This window comes from Trachemys scripta, chromosome 5 (assembly GCF_013100865.1).
Source record: "Trachemys scripta elegans isolate TJP31775 chromosome 5, CAS_Tse_1.0, whole genome shotgun sequence".
In the NCBI taxonomy this organism is placed as follows: Eukaryota; Metazoa; Chordata; order Testudines; family Emydidae; genus Trachemys; species Trachemys scripta.
The window spans coordinates 123728261-123735863 of record NC_048302.1 but is presented as its reverse complement, the minus strand read 5'-3'; positions in this window follow the sequence as shown (position 1 = coordinate 123735863).

Sequence of the window (7603 nt, the reverse complement as noted above, 5' to 3'; positions counted from 1 at the left end):
TGGGACTGATAGTGAGGTCCAGTGCTTGGGGCAACCAGACAGGAGACTTTGGGTCTAGTCGTCCTGCTTCAGCCAAGCTTTCATTATTTATCCACAGTAGAACAGCTTCTACAGGAAGATTGAAAGAACCCCACTTCAGCATACTCAATGGCTTAGTGGTTTGAGAGGTGGCAGAGCCCTGCTCAGGTCCTTTTGTGGTTTGCTAAGCAGAGCTAGGTGCCTCCCCGCAGCCTAGACAGAGGTGCCCCCCTCCAAGAGAGGGGTAGTGCTTAGCACAGACCCTTCTCATCAGCATGATTCTCTCATTGGCTAGCTTATGGGGCTGCCTGCTTCTCCTGCTGGCTTTTGTGGATCCCATTCTTAGGTGCCGATCTCTCCCCATTCATTGCATAGGGTGCCTAGGCGCCTTACTTGGCTTTGTGGGTCACAGTGTTGTTTCTGGATTGCCTAGGCACCTGCAAGTTAGGCACTGTGATGTTCGGCATTGCAACACCTATATCCCTCCCTCTGAGTCCCACCCCTACTCCTCATCCTGCACAAGTGGGCGGCTGGGTGCATAGAGTGGGGCAGAGTCAAGGGTGCACTCCTCCAATGCAATAGCATTGCACTGGGGCCAGTACAGAAGGGGAAGAAATTTGTACCAGCTAAAAGGCTGGCTCAGATGATTTACCCACTGGAGTAAAGGGGGAAACAAGGACCAGGTCATGGTTTTGAGTCACAGTCTGGTTCCTGCCTTGCTCCTGGGGCAGCTCAGGAACACATTGCCCCTTATTCAAGCTGGACTGTTAGGGTTACAATCCAGCCCTTTGAAAAGTGCTGAATAGTATTAGTGTCCCCTCCAAGCCAAAGGCCTGATCGCTGAAATCAATGGGAGAAAGCAAGGTCATGGTGCGGCTCTCTGATGCTGCAGTACTTTTTCCATATATGGAAACAGAAATGGAGACAGACCCAACCTTCCAAACACCGCTTGGGTCTGAATACAAGAAGTGATTATAGTCACGCGGTATTTCCATATTTTCCAAGCCATTTTAAAATTATTTCCCTTAATTTATTTAATAATGTCAGGCCCATTACAAGGCTTCCTCTACAGGAGGATTTCATAAGGGCTGCGTGTGCTTCCAGGTTGCTTAACTTCCCAGACAGCCTTAGCCACGTTGTGTGAGCAGAAGCTTATTTCTCAAGAGGTTCCTCTCAGCGCCTGTTATCAGTGTGGTATTTTTATGCATCACTGAATTGATTTACATTTTAAGTAGCCGTTCTAGGTTAGACTGCATTTATTCAGGCTGGAGTAATTAAATCAATGAGACCTATGGCACAATACAGCCTCTGTGGTGTGACAAGGCCCACAGTATAAAGAAATGATACTGTGCCAGCTAATAGGAATTAAAAATACTAGAATAACAACAATGTATTCTTTGGGGGCAGTGGATTATTTAAACAACGACCTTTAATGATATTCTCTCCATGGATGTTTTTTAATTAGGCTTTTCTTAGTCTTCCTTTTAAGATTACATATATTTTTTTAAAAGATACATCCAGTGGCTACATTCTTTCCTGAGTCTAGTCTGATAGTCCAGGGGAAATGAACAGGACAGAGACAGACCCTAGGTGCCTCGATGGATCCAACTTTCCCCAAAGTTTAGGGGTGTTTGGATCAGTGTTTCAGTCCACCCTCTCTCTGCATCAGAGTAAGGCAAAATGATTCTCTACCCAGTTTCACTTCTTAGTGATTCCCCCCACCTCTCCCTCCAGGCAGGTCAATATACAGCATGTGAGTCACTAAGATACAGATACTAATGCAGATGCAGCCTTAGTTATATAGGCAGTGTGACCCTGACCCAAAGCCCACAGAAGTCAATGGGAGTCTTTCCACTTACAGCAGCGGCATTTGGGTCAGGCTGTATGTGTTTGTCTGGGGCACTAGAGTGATCTGCACCCAATATGGCCACTCATCTATGGGTCAGTTCCAAACCATTCTTCTACGGCTGCAGGATTTATTTCTGCCCGGTGCCCACTTAGTCACCTCCTCTAAAACTGTCATTTCTCTTTCATCTGCTAGAGATGCATTTGGGTCTCAGCTACACTGCAGAAGCCTTCACACTGGCTATTGTGTTGTCTCGCTTGAAATGCCGCTGCAGCCAGTTCAAATACATTTCTGCCACCTTGGGCCCTGACAGTGCCTGCTGTAGATGACTGAGCAGAAGCAGGGGCTACATTTGGAAGAGGAGATGATGTAGAAGTAAGGGGCGCTGCAGAGCTACGGGTTCCAGAGGGAGAAATATAATACGTGGGGAGGTACCATGATCTGGCTTTGTGTAGAGTGCCAATGTACCTAGAGTAGTCCCTGCACTTATGGGTGTTCCATTTACAACATTTCTTTAGCTTGCTGCACATAATGGTAGTAATATTGTGCTACCAGGTATCAGATTATGAATGGGGAAACAGAGTGGTACAAGAACATGGATTCTCCCCCAGTTACTGATTAATCACGTGCATTGGACTAACTCCCAATGTCTGAAGACAGCTTCTGGAGGCTCCTATAATTGCTATAAATGTCTCAGCTAGCATAGAAATGTTTTGCTGTTGTGTCTTGGACTGTATCTCCCATCCTCTCCCCAGGGGGAGAATTGTGTGTGCAACGTTTTGTTTTGGTACGGTTTTTGTTTCTTTTTAAAGGTATAGGTTGGTATGCGTTTACTGGGTAGTAATAATACTTAGCATTTATATCTTCAGAGTGCTTTAGAAATATTAACTACTTTATGGTAAGTCCCAGGAGAAGGAGAAATTGACAGGAGACTTGCCCAAGGTCACAGAAGCTACCATTGTCAGAGCCAAGATGAGAACCCAGGAGTTTGTAGCTCCCAGTCCAGTGCTCTGATTGTGCTGCCCTTCATGGCAATATTGTTAGGCGCTCCCTGCTGGCCTTTTCCAGCAAACCGCCACATACTCCTGTCTGTGTCAGTTCATTAAACTGTGGAAACACCATAATAGCAATGAGGGTAAAGTTCTTTGCTCAGGCAAAACCTGGAGACTTGTTACATAATCTTCTTATACTGATCCCAGAAGGCTGTTCGGGCTTAAGATGGGATTCTTAGAAGCCATAGCAAAAGGTTGATTTTATATGCTATGTTTTGATAAGTTATATGGTATAAACTAGACCACAGGGGATTTCCCCCGTGGTGCTATTTGTATTTATTTACACAATGTTAATTTTGGTTTTGCATGAGCTTGACCCTTCAGTTATTTTCACACAGCATGACTTTATTCAGTGCCATAGGGGGATAACATCAAGAAGAGACATGGAAGAAAAACAGCACAGTTAAACCTCTAAAGCAATTGTAAAAACAGCCGTAACACAGTAAATCAATAATTTGATAATTACTCTCAGCTAGCTGACCTCTGTTTAAAATACAGGATTAACATGGAAGATGTACAGTGTAGCAGAGAATTAAGCACTGTATTGTATTGTACATTTGCCCATTGTGTGTTGCACATGGTATGTAATGGTATTTCCAGTAAAAAATCTGAGTTGTAGACTAAACTGAAGAGAAAAATCCTTTTATAAATTCATGGGGTTATATATATTACACACAACATTTTTGTTTGGGTAACAAAAATGCAAATATTCAAAATGGTTTCAAAATCCTACAGCATTCCTTTCATCATTATTTATTATTTTATTATTATTTTTATTTATTTATTGTAGTAGCATGTATGTGCCCCAGTCATGGACCCTGTTGTATTAAGTATTGTACAAACACAGAACAAAAAGCTGGTCTTTGCCCCAAAGAGCTTCCAATCTGAGTAACATTCATATATTAGTGAAAATCACATCACATTGTATAAAATCCCGATAAATATTAGAGCAAATTGGAAAGATATGTTGAAATAATCATCTACTGAGTGTTTTAATCAAATCAATTCAAGGTACCAGAATGAAAAAGTATCAAGAGAAATATATCTCCTTTAGCTGAACCTGGAGCGCTACCCGAGGGATATGCAAATTGGAGAACATTTTGTATTTTTCTGTAATATCGTCCATCCCAGTCAGTGACACCTGCCTCATTTTTAGGTCATCTTTTCTCTGTCGTATTAAATATTTGTATTCATTATTACAGCTGGTCAAAATGTTGATTACATTTTTTCACCAACAGAAAAAAATCACCATTTTCAACCCGCCAATTGTTTATTATTATGATAATAATATATCCTAACTTTCTGAAAACCAGTACAATTCTATGCAGCCTATAATAGTGTTATTCTTTATTATTTGTATTGCAATAGTGCTCAAAGGCTCCATTCAGGATTGGAACCCAGTTATGCTAGCTACTGTCCAGATACACAGGATGGCACAGTCCCTGCCCTGTAAGCGTACAATCTAATGCCCAGATCCTCACCTTAGTGCCTAAATACCTTTGAGGATCTGGGCCTAAGGCTAGGGTAGCCACCTATCCAGGTTTTCCTAGGATTTTCCTTTTTTGAAGTAGCTATCCTAGGAAATCTAAGTGTCTTCCCAGGACATTAAAAGTCCTGTTTTTGTCACCTCCCATTCCCTTCATTTTTGTCCCCTGCTGAATCTGTGCCCTGGGGGTTGAAGGGAGCATGATCTGCCACAGAGAAGGGGAGGGGCACTGCCTATGTGGAAAGCCTGAGCTGAGGAGATCTGGGCATTCTCCTCAAGTCTGGGTTTAAGGGTGTTGCAGGGCCCATTGAGAGCTCATGGAGGAAAGTGGGGCCAGGCCTGGGTAGGCGGGGCCCATTGATAGCTTGGTATTCTCCACTCCCACTCCTCAGTGTGTCACCATTTTGAACAGTAGAATGTGTGGGGCATGGAGGGAGCGAACAGCACCAAGCCACTCATTCCCCCGGTCAATCCATACTGTCCACCCCCATATTCTGGGTTTTATTTGTACCTCAAAGGTGTCAACCCTACCTAAATCCCTGATCCTGCAAAGACATGACTCAAGAAGTGAGTGTGACAAAAAATAGAAGGAATTATAAGGGTAATGGCAATAAGATCATGTGGTTACATAGGTGGCTATTGCTCAGATTGATGGCTCCAAATTACCTGAAAGTTCCTGTCTGTACATAAATAAAGAAATTAAATATCCACTATTCTTGTCCACTGTCATCCTGGCCATCACTGGTCAACTGATTTCTGGTAGGTGTCACAGTGGAGGTAACTCCTAGGAAGGGATCTGATTGGAGGAGACAATAGAGGCTTTACAGATTAGGTCCTGGGGAGTGTTCCTCTCCCAAGGAGGCAGTACGGAAGAAGGTATGGAGATGTTTTGGGGGGAATAGCATCCAATGTGCATTTAAGGCTAGTATCATTGGTGAAGTGGGATGAGGTGGGTGACAAAATGAGGCAGCCTTAGCAGAATAAGTGGGGGGTAGGGAGAGCAGAGCCATGCAGGTGAGGACAATTTGATGCAGTGGTAAATTGGAGCCCGTGGAGGCTGTGACATTTTGGGGATCACCGACTGGGAAGAGCTTCTGTCACTGCCTGCCCTGTAACCTTGGGGCTTTCATGCTGTTTGCACCTATGGTTCAATTCCCTGACTCCAGTAGCCTGCCCACAAAACAAAGACTCACCCTGGCTTCCACCAGCCTACTTATTCTTGGAGAGTGATGCCCACCTTCCATCCCCAAGTCTCTCCAAATCTGTCCTCCCTGAGTTCGTAAGTACCAGACATTTGGACTGCTTCCCTCTGATTAGTCACCCACTGAACGTGTGAAACCAGGCCCCCCTTTTATCAGGTCATTTTGCTGCACACACTTCACACAATTTACACAACAGGGACCGGCTTGGGGTAGAAATAAACAAAAATTGTATTTAATAGAAAAACCACAGATTCAAAGAGGAAATAGTAAGGGAAAGCAAACATACATGAGTTACACAGAAAATAAAGTTAATTAGATAGGAAAGCATTAGTTAAGTCTAGGTTTTAGAAAGTGTGTTATGATTTTATTTTCCATGAAACCATTTGTTTCCATGAGTTTTACTTGCTTCTTCTCAAATCCATAGTCCTTGTTAATTAAACGTATAGTTATTTTCACTATAAACAAATCTATATGCTGTGAGGTAAGTGGTGATTTATTTATTTTAAATGGAGATATCCTATCTCCTAGAACTGGAAGGGACCTTGAAAGATCATTGAGTCCAGCCCCCTGCCTTCACTAGCAGGACCAAGTACTGATTTTGCCCCAGATCCCTAAGTGGCCCCCTCAAGGATTGAACTCACAACCCTGGGTTTAGCAGGCCAATGCTCAAACCACTGACCTCTCTCCCCCGCTCTCAGGTGATCCTGAGGTGCAGCTGGTAAGTTGGGGATACTATTCCTTTGGGAATAGCAGATCTGGGAATTCCGTGAGCGGCCAGTGGACCAGGGGCTGGACACTCCAGGAAGATGCTGGGAGGCCTTGGGGTTTGGATTGTGCCTATCACTAACGTTCAGAAGAACAGCAGAGCCTGTGCAGGCTGAGAGGAGACTGCTGGAGTTGCCTGTGGCTGGTGGAGTCAGGGAGCTGACCTCTGTCAAGCACAAACAAGGCTTCCTCCTACTAAGGGAACCCACAAGGCTTCCGTGAGCACCCTTAGGAAGCATCACAACATTTATAAAGAACTTCAAAGTCCTCAGATGGAATGTGCATGCGATGAAACCACGAAGTATTAGTGTAAATTTAAAGGCCACATTTTCACATAGGGTCTCCAAATTGAGGAGGCCAAATTTATCATGCACACTCATTTCCACACACACATCACATGATTGCCCATCTAATCATCGAATCCTCCCCTGCAAATATTTGTTTGCATGGGCAAATGCAAGATTTGTCCGTGTAAACAGTTGCACACAATATATGGACAGCATTTCAGAAACTAGGTTTGAATATGCCCCTTCCTGTTTACAACGCCATCTCTAAATTCTGCCTGATTTTCTTTTATGCAGACATTTTATCAATCATAGGATCCAGTGGGGGATGGAAAAAAGAAACAAACTATAAAAGAAACTCAGCTGTGTTCCCTTAAAGTCTATTTTTAAGTATGAAAAATTGCAGCAGCTAGATTTTTCTGGAATCTACTGTGTCTCTTATATTTGATGCCTTTTCTCTGCATAGTAATGTGTCTTTAAAAAAAAAACCCACTGATATATGTTACAAGGAGTGTATCTCTTTCACTGAGACAGAACATTTTAATTTCCCGACACCTTTTAGTGATTGCTTCAATTTCCGAAGATTTTGATAAAATCATGTGGTTTAAGAGTATCAGGATTGAATACCCTGCTCCAGCAGCAATTTAATGAAATGCTGGAGTTTCACAGCATTTCATTTGACATAACCTAGCTCAGAGGTCTAATAAATGCAGTGTGATAAATGTTGAAGCTACGATTGTAAAAATATACTTGTAATTGGGTTAATATGCCTTAAAATACTACCCATCAGTTATCTTTCTTCTTGCTATTATATGACTTGCACTGCAAAGACTAAGCAATTCAGTTTACCCTTTTCCCCCCATATCCTTTCCTTTCCTTTTCTAAGATTTCCTTTTTCTTTAATGCATTACACAGTAGTATGCTGTATATAATCCACCAATATTCCAAGG